This window comes from Felis catus, chromosome B3 (genome assembly GCF_018350175.1).
Source record: "Felis catus isolate Fca126 chromosome B3, F.catus_Fca126_mat1.0, whole genome shotgun sequence".
Lineage (NCBI taxonomy): Eukaryota > Metazoa > Chordata > Mammalia > Carnivora > Felidae > Felis > Felis catus.
In genome coordinates this window covers 64571840-64587088 of record NC_058373.1, presented here as the reverse complement: position 1 = coordinate 64587088, position 15249 = coordinate 64571840, and the positions used below count along the sequence as shown (strand labels likewise).

Sequence of the window (15249 nt, the reverse complement as noted above, 5' to 3'; positions counted from 1 at the left end):
GTTTCACATTTTCTGTGTTCCACCTAGGTGTTCTCATTGCATTAGGCTGAGGTTGGTGGTATCCATTTTACAGATGAAGAAAACGAAGCTGAAATTTAAAAATTTTGTTCATAACACTTAGAGAAATGTGATAGAGAGTCGGGACATAAATTCAGGACTTCACAGTCCAGAGTTTAGATTCTTCTTACTCTCCTAAATTACTATAAATTTCCTTTTTTATACTGGTCTTTTTCATTAATTTTGTTATTGGTCTTTTTTTTTTAAACTTTTAACGTTTTTTTATTTATTTTTGAGACAGGGAGAGACACAGCATGAACAGGGGAGGGTCGGGGAGAGGGATACACAGAATCTGAAACAGGCTCCAGGCTCTGAGCTGTCAGCACAGAGCCCGACGTGGGGCTCGAACTCATGGGCCGTGAGATCATGACCTGAGCCGAAGTCGGCTGCTTAACCGACTGAGCCACCCAGGCGCCCCATGTTATTTGTCTTTCTTGGCAAGGACAGGGCACAATCTAATTCTAATATTCAAGAAAATTATTCGCTAATAATAGGTATAACTTTCAAAGCAGAAAATAGTCATTACAATTTAAAAAATATATATTACATGCCTGATATGGGTAAGGCAGTGTGCTAGACATTGGAAGTCTTTGACTACGTGCATACATGTCTTATGGGGACATTGTGCTGAGAATTTTTTTTGTTTACTGTGACTTTTCCCCCTCAGTATGTAGTTAAGGGGTAGAGAGAAGCAGGTATGGCTATTGTAAATTAATTTATTATCCATATGGCTTAGGGGTTTGTATATTATATACAAATATATATAACATAAATATATAGTATTTAAATTTATATTTATTTATATGTGCCTCCTTTCAGTACACTGTCATTTCATAATTTTACTGATACGCAACCATTAAATGACATGTTTGCCTAATCACACTTAAGCGCTTTATGTTGTTGCTTTTAATTCTTACAATAACATCTTAAGTTCATATTATTATTCTCATATTCTGGATGAGCAAAGAGACTTAAATGGAGTGACTTGCTTAAGATTATAAAGCTTAATAAAAACACGGTGGATTTAGGGGCATTTGGGTAGCTCAATTGGTCAGTCATCCGACTTCGGCTTAGGTCATGATCTTGGGGTTCAGGACTTCGAGTCCTACATCTGGCTCTTTGCTGTCAGCTTGCATTTTCACTTGGAATCCTGTGTCTCTCTCTCTCTTTGCCCCTCCCCCTGCTCTCTCAAAAATAAACAAACATTAAGAAAAATAAGGTGGGGGCGCCTGGGTGACTCAGTCGGTTGAGTGTGGGACTTTGGCTCAGGTCATGATCTCGCAGTTCATGAGTTGGGCCCTTCGCTGGGTTCTGTGCTGACAGCTCAGAGCCTGCAGCCTGCTTCAGATGCTCTGTCTCTCTCCCTCTGTCCCTTCCCATCTTGTGCTCTGGGTGGTGCTCCAGGGTGACTCAATTGGTTAAGCTTCTGACTTCAGCTCAGGTCGTGATCTTGGAATCCCTGTGTGAGGCTGTGCTGACAGCTCAGGGCCTGGAGCCTGCTTCAGATTCTTTGTCTCCCTCTCTCTCTCTACCCCTCCCCTGCTTGGCTCTCTCACTCTCTGAAAAGAAAAAAAAAAAAAAAGTGGATTTAAACCCAGTGTTTACACTTTTTACTATGTGAAGTACTGTTTCTCTTACATATTTTGTTTAGGCTTTCAGAGTGTTCCTTGGTTCTGATGTTGAGGTGAACAAGCCCATCCTGTATGCCTCTTTAGGGGCTTTTGAGTTCTTTTAACCAACTTTGAAGGCCTAGCTCTGTCACCAGTTTTGGGATCTTAGACTTCTGTAAACCACTTCTGTAAAATGAGGATAATAACTCTGTTTTGAAAGGTTATTGTGAGGATTAAATGTACTCCATGTAAAGTATGGTACTGTGTCTGCACATAGCAAGTACTGAAGTGTTAGCTGCCTATTTATTAGTAGCAATAGAAGTAGTAATTAATTCATTACAAAGAAACATTAAAAGTTCATATTATAAAATAAACACTAATACATGACAAACATTTACAGTGTGCTACCTGGGAAATTGTACAAGCCTTGAGTATTTCATAGAATCAAAGAAATTTAGAATGAGAAAAGATTTTGATTAAATAGGGTCTATTTTCTCTGTTTTTTTTTTTTTTTTTTTAAGATGAGGGTACTAAGGGCTGGAATGATAAAATAAATAACTCACCCCAAATATTGCAGTTGCACTGTGTCAGTCTAAGTGGAAACTGGCTTTGTGACTGTTCAGTTCTTTCCCCTGTTGATTTTTTTCCCCCATGTTCATGGAAACCCCAATCTCTATTAAGGAATATAATTTGTTGAGGATGTAATCTTTTTTCTTTATTTATAAGAATCATCGATACTAGTACTCAACACTGATTTCTAAAATACAGCCAATGTAAGTTGGAAGAGAAATAATATAATTTGCCTTTTTATGGTTAAGAGCCTCTGATAGCGTAATAATGCTTTTGGTCAGAATCCCTTTGAGCAACTGGTCAATGGAAAAGTTTCTCAAAAAGCACTGTTTAGATTTTCATGATAGTCAAATAGAAGGTCTCCAGCAATAGTTTATTTAGCTTTTGGGGGAACGCTTATTTGTTATTGTTTTAGAAATTTAAAAGACAGAAAAATGCAAAGAAGATGAAGGTCATGTGTATCCTTATCCACAATCACTGTTAACATCTTTGTCCTCGTTTTTCTTTTTACTCCATTATTTTTGTGGTGGTAATTGTAATTGAGTTGTGCTGTTAGGTCTATTCTATCTAAAGATAGATGACAGATGAAAAAAGTTGTATTTTAACCTTGGTTATTTTAGGACATTTGGTTGAGCACCATACTCAGGAAGTTAATGACTCTCTTTGTGGACCAGCAAACGACATTTTCTTTCATAAGCAAAAACAGTTGTTTGCAAAACTAAATCACTTAAAACAAATGAGTGCAAATTATTTAGCACCTTTTAAACTAAAAGAACTACTTAAATTGTGATCTTTTGGGGCACCTGGGTGGCTCATTCGGTTGAGCGTCCGACTTCGGCTCAGGTCATGATCTCACAGTTTGTGAGTTCGAGCCCCACATCAGGCTCTGTGCTGATAGCTTGGGGCCTGAAGCCAGCTTCACATTCTGTGTCTCCCCGTCTCTCTTAGCCCCTCCCCTGCTCGTGCTTTGTCTCTCTCTGTCTCTCAATAATAAATAAGTGTTAAAAAAAATTAAAAAAAATAAATTGTGATCTTTTTACCATCATTCAGGAATATAATTATAGAATGGATGACACATTTAAAGGGGAAGCATTGAATGCTTTGCCTAGTGAGTGAGCTTAGCCCATCACCTAACATCCATATCTAAAAGTTTTACTATTTTTTCTATCACACACGCACATAACCTTTGTGATAAATTCATAATCTACCACTATGATGAGGCATTTAGAAACTAGGTTAGATGAGGAAAAGTTGTAGGTACTTGTCAGGTTGAGCTTGGAGAAGAGTTGATCGGTGAAAAATACTAGCTGTCTCCAAATAATTGGTAAACCTCATAAAATATTAGGAGTATACTTAGATTATATAGAATATACTTAGATACTCTTTTGTCCTTCAGAGTAAAACTGGAAACAGTGAATTAAAGGGTTATGTAAATTTTTGTTTTACACAAAAATGATGCCATTTGGTTAATAATGAAATGGATTATATGATGAAGTCTGTAGTTTCTTGTTAGTTATTTTCAAACTGAAACATGAAGGATTGGTCATCTGTGTGGATTTTTTCAAAAGGAGTCCTTTGTTGTGTGTCAGGTTAGTCTAGATCTGTCAGATTCCCTATAACTTCCTAGGGTCCATGCTTTTAATTTTTATACACTAAATACACCACCTTGTTTCTGAAGTTTCTGTCTTCTGAAAAATGCATATTTTTTGTATAAACACAAAATGCATAGCTTTCAAAAATACCTTATACTTTGAGATTTATGGACGAAGGAAAATTTGTCAGTTCCCATTAATCTCAAATATTTTGTGACTTCTAAATTTATGCATCTATATGAAACCTACATTCTATCTATCTATCTATCTATCTATCTATCTATCTATCTATCGGAATGAAAAAGCTTTCACTTCTTGTTTTAGGTAATTGACTCTTAATACTTTCTGAATTGTCATATTCCATTGGACACTAACATTACTGAGATCATCCATGGTCTGTAATATTGCATACATGGTCCATAAATAGATCCTTTTGAGAAAGGGTGTGGGTTTACTGTATAGGCATTCAGCTTCCTTATTCTGCCCAAGAAGCCATAGATAGTATCTTTGATTCATTCCAGCTGTGTCTGGTGTAAAAACTGCTAAATGAGTAAGTGGTGTTCTAGCTTTGGGTTTTTGAATCTTGGAAAGTCTTGGAAAGTCTGATCTATACCTAGTTCCTAATGTCAATGGGAAATGTATTCTCTACATCTTTACTGTAATCTTTCACTCATTACAACTTTTGAAATGAAAATTTATAGATTATAACTTGTCCGATGATTAAAATTTGTTTAATGTTAGTTTTTATTTCCCCATTGCTTGTTTTTCCATGTAGGGGACCATGTTTTGTAGGTTTATAAGGGCCTTACTGGCTTGCTTGTTTTCTTAAAACTACCATGTATGAGGACCCCGCTGCCAGTTTATTTATTTATTAAAACTTTTAAAAAATTTTTATTTACTTTTGAGAGAGAGACAAAGCGTGAGTGGGGAAGGGCAGAGAGAGAGAGGGAGACACAGAATCTGAAGCAGGCTAGGGTCTAAACCGTCAGCACAAAGCCTGATGGCAGGGCTTGAACACATGAACCATGAGATCATAATCTCAGCTGAAGTCAGATGCTTAACTGACTGAGCCACCCAGGTTCCCCAAATCACAATTCCAGTTTAAATCCAGGATTGCTCACAGTTAAAAAGTATCTTCTAAGTTTTAGTGTATTTCTATTAAGTAAACTGGGTTATTGAGCATTTTTGGGCTAGTGGATGAAGAGGTAATGAGCGTTATATAAAGGATGTGCTAAGGTGGACATGTTTACTTTGTCAGATAGAATTACAGGCTTCAAGATTAGCTTCTCTATAGGAGAGGGAGTCATGATTGTGGAATCCTGTTTTTTAAGTATGTGCTATGAGCTTACATTTAGACTTACGGAATCCTAGAAAAATGAAAAAGGTAACTGGTAGAGAATATTTACTCCAAATATTTCTTACTTTTACATAAATGAAACTGGGGGTAAAGAGTGACCTTATTTTCCTGTATAGTCACAGCTATTTAAGTTGGGGAACAGGATTAGAATGGCATGGGTTTTAAATCCTTGCTGTCACTTTCAAATGATGCAAGTCACTTAAAAATTTTGAAACTTCAGTTTTCTCATTTGTAATATGGAATAACACCATTTTGCAAGGTTATTTTCAGAATTAAGGAAAATATCTTTAAACAAATGCCCAAAATAGGCTAAGCAGATCATAAAAGCTAGATATTTACTATTAAATGTTTATCATTAGACCTAGGATTGCTTTGTTTTGTTTAGGTACTTTGATTATTTTGTGATTATAAAAGAGGAAATAAAGGTATAAAAGAGGAAATAAAGGTAACCTCTAACTTTGCTACTTGTAAATTTTTCCAGATTGTTTTTCTTTTTAAGGGATATTGTACACATTTAATCTTTTTTATTTGTCCAAAACTGGCTCTTTAGGGTTTGTTACCGTGAATGAAGTATGTACCTTCTGCAGGGTTTTGAGCAAGAATCCTATGACCTGACTTAGGTGTTAAAGATCACTCAAATGTTCTTGGTCTCTAGGTATACTTAAGACTTCTCGTTTGTTTTGTTGAGCTACCTTCTTCTTTCCTAAAAAAGTCCGTTGATATTTTAAACTGAATTTCCAATAAATACAATTTAGATAGAATTATCATCTTTATAATAATGAGTTTTGCTTTTAGAAAACAAAAAGTCTTCATTCATTCAAGTCCTTTATTCCCTTCTTTAAAGTTTTACAGATTTCTTCATATTAACCCTGGTTTACTAGATCATTTTTATTCTAGTAATTTTACATTTTTTATTATTGTGAATTGTCTCTTTTTATGTTATGATTTCTTAACTCATTGGTAAATAGGAAAGTCAGTTTTTTTTATTATTTCTTATATTCATCTACTACACTGCCGCCTATTTTTTAAATAGACTTTATTTTTTAGAGCAGTTTTAGGTTCAAAGCAAATTTGAGAGAAGGTAGAGATTTCTCATATGCCCTCTACTCTTAACACAGGCCTAGCCTCTACCATTGTCAATAACCCTTACCAGAGTGGTACATTTGGTAGGATGGATGAATCTTCATTGATACATCATTATCACCCAGAGTCCTTTGTTTACATTAAGGTTTACTTTTCAGGCTGTACATTCTTTGGGTTTGGACAAATGTACAATGCTATGTATTCACCATTAGAGTGTTGATGTAGAGTAGTTTCACTGCCCTAAAAATCCTCTATACTCTGCCTGCTCATCTCCCCACTCCTCCAGCCCCTAGCACCTACTGATCTTATTTTACTGTCTCCATAGTTTTGCTTTTTCAGAATGTCAGATAGTTGGAATAATACAGTATTTTGGACTGGCTTCTTTCACTTAGCAATATGTTTTTAAAGTTCCTCCATGCCTTTCCATGGCTTGATAGCACATTTCTGTTTCGGACTGAATAGTATTCCATTGTCTGAGTGTACCACAGTTTATCCATTCATTTCCTGAAGGACATCTTGCTTGCTTCTAAATTTTTGGCAATTATGAGTAAACCTGTTATTAACATCCACGTGCAGGTTTTTATTGTGGGCATGTTTTCAAATCCTTTGGGTAAATACCAAGGAGTGCAGTTGGCCGATTATGTGGTAAGAGTATGTTTAGTTTTGTAAGAAATTGCCCAACTGTCTTCCCAAGTGGCTGTACCATTTTGTGTTCTCACAAACAGTTAAAGAGTTCTTTTTGCTCCATATCCTCATCAGCATTTGGTGTTGTCAGAGTTCTTCGTTTTTGCCATTCTAATAGGTGTGTAGTGGAATCCTGTTCTTTTGATAAGATGACATAAGATGAGGAGAATCTTGTCATATGCTTATTTGCATTTGGGTATCTTTGGTGTGGTGTGAAGGACTTTGATCCAGTATTTATTTATTTGGGTTTTTTGTTTTTTATTTTAGTTTTGAGAGAGGGAGAGAGGGAGTGAGTTCAGGGGAGAGGGATAGAGGGAGAGAGAGAATCCCATGCGGTCTCTATGTTTAGCACAGAGCCTGATGCGGAGCTTGATCCCATGACCCTGGGATCATGACCTGAGCCAACATTGAGAAACCTACGCTGAACTGACTGAGCCGCCCAGGCACCCCGGTCCAATATTTAATCACGTTGTTTGTTTTGTATTATTAAGTTTTAAGAATTCTGTGTGTATTTAGAACAGGAGTCCTTTTATAAGCTGTATCTTTTGCAAGTTATATTTCCTAGACTGTGGTGTGTCTTTTCATTCTTTCAACAGTGCCTTTTTTTTAGCAGAAAATTTTAATTAAGCACAGCTAATCAATTCTTTTTCTTTTTTTAAATGGATTATGCCTTTGGTATTGTATCTAAATAGTTCTTGCCAAACCCAAGGTCATATAGGTTTTTCTCCTATATTATTTTCTAGGAGTTTAATAGTTTTGTTTTTTACACTTGTGTCTGTGATCCATTTTGAGTTAATTTTCGTGAAGGATGTGAGGAATGTGTCTAGATTCCCTTTTTTTCTTTTTTTGGCCTGTGGATGTCCATTTGTTCCAGCACTATTTGTTGTACTTTGCTCCATTGTATTGCTTCTGTACCTCTGTCAAAGGATAATCAGTTGAATATATTAATATGAGTCTGTTTGGAGGCTGGCTGTTCTGTTCCATTGATCTATTTGTCCTTTCACTGATGACTTGATGACTATAACTTTATAGTAAGTCTTTAAATTGAGTAGTGTCAGTCCTAACATTGTTCTCCTTCAGTATTGTGTTGGCTATTCTGGGTCTTTGCTTCCCCATATAAACTTTAGAATTGGTTGATATTGGGGCACCTGAGTGGCTCAGTCAGTTAAGCATCTGACTTCTCAGGTCATGACTTCATGGTTTGTGAGTTTGAGCCCTGCATCGGGCCCTGTGCTGTCAGTTCATAGCCTGTAGCTTGCTTTGGATTCTGTGTCTCCCTTTCTCTCTGCCCCTCCCCCACTCACACTCTGTTTTTCTCTCTCAAAAAATGAATAAATGTTTAAAAAAATTAAGAATTGGTTGATACCCACAAGAAAACTTGCTGGATTTTTATTGGGATTGCATTGAATTATAGATCAAGTTGAGAAGAACTGATATCTTGACAATATTGAGTCTTCTATCCAGGAACATGGAGGATGTCTCCATTTGTAGTTCTTTGATTTCTTTTGTTAGAGGTTTGTAATTTTCCTCATATAGATCTTGTATATATTTTGTTAGATTTGCACCTAAGTATTTCATTTGTTGGGGTGCTAATGTAAATAGTATTGTGTTTTTAATTTTTCAATTATTTGTTACTATTATATAGAAAAGTGCTGGGGCGCCTGGGTGGCGCAGTCAGTTAATTGTCTGACTTCAGCCAGGTCATGATCTCGCGGTCCGTGAGTTCGAGCCCCGCATCAGGCTCTGGGCTGATGGCTCGGAGCCTGGAGCCTGTTTCCGATTCTGTGTCTCCCTCTCTCTCTGCCCCTCCCCCGTTCATGCTCTGTCTCTCTCTATCCCAAAAATAAATTAAAAAAAAACCAAAAAACCAAAAAGACAAAAACGTTGAAAAAAAAGTGCTGTAATTGCTTATTAGTCCAGAAGTTTTTAAAAGATTTTAGATGATGATTCTCTCAGATTTTCTACAGAGATAATCACATCATCTGTGAACAGACATAGTTTTATTTCTTCCTTCTCAGTTTATATGCCTTTTATTTCCTTTTCTTGTCTTCTTGAGTTAGCTAGAATTCTAGTACAGTGTTGGGAAATCTATACACATTTAATTTTATTTTCTTGTGCTACTGCATTGGCTACAACCTCAACATGTTGAAAAAGAGTGGTGAGAGGAGACTGCCTTGCCTTGTTCCTGATCTCAGAGGGAAAGCTTCTAGTTGCTCATCATTAAGTATAATGTTAGCTGTATGTATTTTATAGATATTCTTTAAGATATTCCCTATCTACTTGTAGATAACTGAGTTAAAAAAAAAATTTAACATTTATTTATTTTCAACAGAGAGAGACCGAGCATGAGCAGGGGAGGGGCAGAGAGAGAGGGAGACCCAGAATCCGAAGCAGGCTCCAGGCTCTGAGCTGTCACCACAGAGCCCAACACGGGGCTTGAACCCAGTGACTGTGAGATCATGACCTGAGCTGAAATTGGATGCTCAACCAACTGAGCTACCCAGGTGCCCCTAGATTACTGAGTTTTTATTATGAATGCCCTGTTGGATTTTGTCAAGTGCTTTGCATCTGTTCATAACATTATATGATTTCTCTTCTTTAGCCTTTGATATGATGCATTAAATTAGTTGATTTTATAAATTGTATTTATGTATTCAGCTCCATGCTGGCTAATGCATGGGCTTGAACTCAGGATTCTGAGATCAAGATCTGAACTGAGATCGAGTCAGCTGCTTAACTGACTGAGCCACCCAAGCACCCCTAATTGATTTATTTTAAATGGTGAACTAAGGTGTGCCTGGGTGGCTCAGTTGATGGAGGGTCCAACTGTTGATTTCAGCTCAGGACATGATTTCAGTGTCGTGGGATTGAGCCCTGAATCAGGCTCTGTGTTCTGTGTGGAGCTTGCTTAAGATTTTCTCTTTCCCTCTCCCCCTTCCCCTGCTTGCTTGCTCACTCTCCCTCTCAAATAAAAATCAAAAAATAAATAAATGGTGAACCAGCTTTGCATACTTGGGATAAATCCCTTGGTGGTGGTATATAATACTTTTTTGCACATTGTTGTAAATTATTTTTACCTATTTTTAATATATTGCATATATGTTCATGAGAGATACTGGTTTCTAGTTTTCTTATGATTTTATTTGGTTTGATGTTAGGGTAAAATTGGCCTCATAGAGTGATTTAGGAAGTACTCCCTTTTTCTGTTTTCTGAAAGAGATTGTAGAAAATTGATATACTTAATATTTTTTTTATGTTCCGGAGAATTCATCAGTGAACTCAAGTAAGCCTTTTGCTTTCTGTTTTGGAAAGTTACTGATTATTGGCTTCATTTTTAAAATAGATACAGGCCTTTCCAGACTTTTTCGTGTATGAAATTTGGCAAATTGTGTCTATTTCATGTAGGTTATCAAATTTGTGGGCATAGAGTTGTTCATAGTATTTCTTTTTTGTCCTTTTAATATCTGGAGTTTATAGTAATGTCTTCTTTCCTTTCTGTTGTTTGTCATTTGTGTCTTCTCTTTTTTTCTCAGTTAGCCCAGCTAGAGACTTACCAATTGTTTTGAACTTTTCAAAGAACCAGCTTTTGGTATTACTGGTTTTCTCTATTACTTTTCTGTATCCAGTTTCTTTGATTTCTGTTCTGGTTTTTATTATTTCTTCTCTTCTGATTTCTCTGGATTTAATTTGGTCTTCTACTTTAAGTTGTTAGCTGATTGATTTTATTTTATTTTTGAAGATTTTATCTTATCTAAAAAATTTTTACATCCAAGTTAGTTAGCATGCAGTGCAACAGTGATTTCAGGAGTAGATTCTTTAATGCCCCTTACCCATTTAGCCCATCCACCCTCCACAACCCCTCCAGTAACCCCCTGTTCTCCATATTTAAGAGTCTCTTATGTTTTGTTTCCCTCCCTGCTTTTATATTATTTTTGCTTCTCTTCCCTTATGTTCATCTGTTTTGTATCTTAAGGTCCTCATATGAGTGAAGTCATACGATATTTGCCTCTCACTGATTAGTTTCGCTTAGCATAATACCCTCTAGTTCCATCCATGTAGTTGCAAATGGCAAGATTTCATTCTTTTTGATTGCCGAGTAATACTCCATTGTATATATACACCACATCTTTATCCATTCATCCTTCGATGGACATTTGGGCTCTTCCCATACTTTGGCTATTGTTGATAGTGTTGCTATAAACATTGGAGTGCATGTGCCCCTTCGAAACAGCATACCTGCATCCCTTGGATAAATACCTAGTAGTGCAATTGCTGGGTCATAGGGTAGTTCTATTTTTAATTTTTTGAGGGACCTCTATACTGTTTTCCAGAGTGGCGGCACCAGTTTGCATTCCCACCAACGGTGCAAAAGAGATCCTCTTTCTCTGCATCCTTGCTAACATCTGTTGTTGCCTGAGTTGTTAATGTTAGCCATTCTGATAGGTGTGAGGTGGTATCTCCTTGTGGTTTTGATTTGTTTTTCCCTGATGATGAGTGATGTTGAGCATTTTTTTCATGTGTCGGTTGGCCATCTGGATGTCTTCTTTGGAGAAGTGTCTATTCATGTCTTTTGCCCATTTCTTCACTGGGTTATTTGTTTTTTGGGTGTTGAGTTTGTTAAATTCTTTATAGATTTTGGATACTAACCCTTTATCTGATATATCATTTGCAAATATCTTCTCCTGTTCTGTCGATTGCCTTTTAGTTTTGCTGATTGTTTCCTTCACTGTGCAGAAGAAGCTTTTTATTTTGATGAGGTCTCAATAGTTCATTTTTGCTTTTGTTTCCCTTGTCTCCAGAGACGTGTTGAGTAAGAAGTTGCTGTGGCCAAGGTCAGAGAGGTTTTGCCTGCTTTCTGCTTGAGGGTTTTGATGGTTTCCTGTCTTACTTTTAGGTATTTCGTCCATTTTGAGTTTACTTTTCTGTATGGTGTAAGAAAGTGGTCCAAATTGATTTTTCTGCATGTCGCTGTCCAGTTTTCCCAGCACCACTTGCTGAAGACATTGTCTTTATTCCATTGGGTATTCTCTCCTGCTTTGTCAAAGATTAGTTGGCCATATGTTTATGGGTCCATTTCTAGGTTCTCTATTCAGATCCATTGATCTGAGTGTCTGTTTTTGTGCCAGTATCATACTGTCTTGATAATTATAGGTTTGTAATACAGCTTGAAGTCTGGGATTGTGATGCCTCCTACTTTGGTTTTCTTTTTCAAGATTGCTTTGGCTATTTTGGAGTTTTTTCTGGTTCCATACAAATTTTAGGATTGTTTATTCTAGCTCTGTAAAGAATGCTGGTGTTAGTTTGATAGGGATTGCATTGAATATGTAGAGAAAAAGATGTAGGGAAAATACGTAGGGAAAAAGAAAAAAAAGAAAAAAGAAGGAAAACATTTGAAAATCTGAAAAAAATGAATACAGTGAAATAGAATAAAATGAAATGATGGAAGTAAAATAGAATTTGAAAAATTTACAAAAAGTAAAAAATATAGTAGAAAAAATTAAATATATTTTTAATAAAAATTGAAAGGAAAGATAAATGTTTTCTCTTTCTGTATTCAGGAAAAAGAAATGGGAAAAAAATAAAAAGAAAATTGAATAGGTGAATAGATGGACTAGCAAACAGACTGAAATACAATTGAAATTACATTGTTTTCCCCTAGAAGTCAAACTATGAAGCACTTTGTAGTCGGTAAAGTAAGTAGGCGGAGAGATTTGTGTTCATGAAAGAGGAAGGTTGGCCCAGTTGGGCAGAGCTTAGTGTAACGGCTCTGTTGTCCACTAGATGTCGCTGCTTAGCTTACTGGGGTGGATTGTTGTGGTGCTTGTAGGTGTTTATGCGCATGTGTGGGAGGGGTGAAAAATGGCATCACTCAGCTACTCAGTCTGTAGTATCAGACTTTATTCTCCCTGATCAGCAGTCACGCACCTGTCCTTTGTCTCCGGCTTTGGTCCACTCTCTGCTTTTACACTGTCCTTGACCAAGCCGTCAGGTTGCCAGGTGGCATCTCCCTCCTGAGTTTTGTCTCAGATGTAGCTGTGTTTCCTGACCCCTCACTTCTGAGGGACTATGGTTTTGACCCGCTTTGACCCTCTGCAGGAGGATCTCACCAAGCAGTGGCCAGGTGCCAGCAGCCCCCAGGAACATTTGTGGGAGCATGCTGCTGCCGATGCCCAGAGACTGCAGCTGGGTGCCACCTACCCCAGAAAAAGCTCATGTGATCGTGTAGCAGCAGTGCTTCAGGGATTGTGGAAAATCACAACACACATCTGGCACCAGGCTTTACGCTTAATGACCTTGTTCTAGCACCAGCTAATATGGTTGTTCCCTGTGGTCTTCTAGGACCTCTGGAGTCTGCTGGGGTGGCTGCACGGCCTCTACCAAATGTCCTCCCAGCAGGGGAACTGCCTCTCCCCTTGTGGCCCAAGGACCTCTGGACCTCACTCTGCTCCTGGGGATTTGCCCTTCCCGCCAGAGCACTGCCCAGCATTGAGCTGTGGAGTTTCAGACTCTGTGCTCCCCGTTTATAGAGTCTTAACGAAATTTAAACCCCCTCCTTTCTCCTTTCTCCTTTCTCCTTTTTTTGTTCAGTCTCTGTGTCTGTTTCTACTTTTCCAGTTTCCAGCTGCTTTTCGGGAGGGGGGTTGGGGGGGATGGGGAGTGCTTCTCCCTCCCCCCCTCCTATCTTGGTCCTCTCCGCAAGCACAGACAGCTCCCTGCCCTCCACGGCTTTTCTCTCCCTCAGTTCACCTCTCCACCCTGCGTACCTGCTGAGTTCTGTGGTTCAGATTGTGCAGATTGTTGTGTTAGTCCTCAAATCCGTTTTCTAGGTGTGCATGATGGTTTAGTGTTGATCTGGCTGTATTTCATGGATGCAAGATGCAAAAATATCTTCCATGCTGTTCTACCATCTTGGCTCCTCCCCCACTAATTAATTTTAGGTATTTCTTTTCTTATATGCTTCCAATGCTGTAAGTTTCCCTCTAAGCACTGCTTTCACTGCATCCCACAAGTTTTGACCAATTTTTCATTTAATTCAAAATGTCTTGAGACTTTTTTGACCCATGTTGTTTTGTGTTTCATATGTATTCACACACTTATATACATGTCCACATATGCATAAACATACATAATTGAATATGTTGTTATTTTTACTTCTGTTAGGTCAGGTAACAATAAAAAATTTTATTTTACTATCATTTATTCTATCTTCCATTCTCTACCTTTATGTAGAACTAAGTTTTTCTGACCTAGATTAGTTTTCTTCTCTCTGGAGAACTTTTAAATTTCTTGTAACCAGGTCTTCTGACAACAAATCCTCTCAATTTTTGTTTGCCTAAGAAAGTCTTTATGTCTCCCTCACTTTGGAAAGGTAGTTGCACAGGGTACAGAATTTTAGGCCAGTGGTTTCTTTTCTCTCAGCAGTTGAAACATTTCCATTCAGTCTCTTCTTGCTTGCATGGTTTCTGAGAAATCAGATATAGTTCTTATTTTTGTTTTTTTAGAGGTAAGTTGTTTTTTTCCTCTGACTTCTTTTGAGCTTAATTTTCTTTATTTTTTTATTTTCTGTAGTTTGAAAATGATGTGCCTAGGTACAGTTTTTTTTTTTTTTTCACGTTTATCATGCTTGGTGTTCTCTGTGCTCCTTGCACCTGCGGTTTGATGTTTGATATTTTGGGTAAAGTGTAAAGTATTTCTTTTTAATGTTTGTTTATTTTGAGAGAGAGAGGGAGAGAGAGAGAGAGAGAGAGAGAGAGAGAGAGAGAGAGAGAGAGCGCGCACATGGGACAGAGAAAGAGGGAGAGAGAGAGAATCCCAAGCAGGTTCCATGCTGACAGCACAGATCCCGATGTGGAGCTCAATCCCGTGAACTGGGAGATCATGACTCAAACTGAAATCAAGAGTTGGCCACTTCCCTGACTGAGCTACCCAGGCGTCTCATAATTTTTTCTTGATGGCCAGGCATGCTGTACTTGTTAAAATGAACTGTTGTAAATAGGCTTTCAGTAATGTGGTGGTAAAGTGTTTGTGTAGAAGTGTTTTATAGTCCAGCAATTAGGGCTCAGTCTTTTTTCCTCTAGCTTTATTGAGGTATAATTGAAAAAAATTATTTATACTTACAGTATGCAATTTAATGTTTTGGTATACATATACATTGTGAGGTAATTACCCAATCAATGTAATTAACATATCTATCACAGCATATAGGTGCCTCCCCCACCCCTGCCTTTTTTTTTTTTGGTGGGTAACAACACTTAAAATGTACCCTGTTAGTAAATTTCAAGTATATAATACATTA

General features: G+C 37.4%; 1 protein-coding gene across 1 annotated transcript in view; it reads left to right on the top strand.

The window, feature by feature from the left end:
- Positions 1-15249, top strand: part of SPRED1 (sprouty related EVH1 domain containing 1) — a 139730-nt gene that overhangs the window by 23744 nt on the left and 100737 nt on the right. The window lies entirely within an intron of this gene.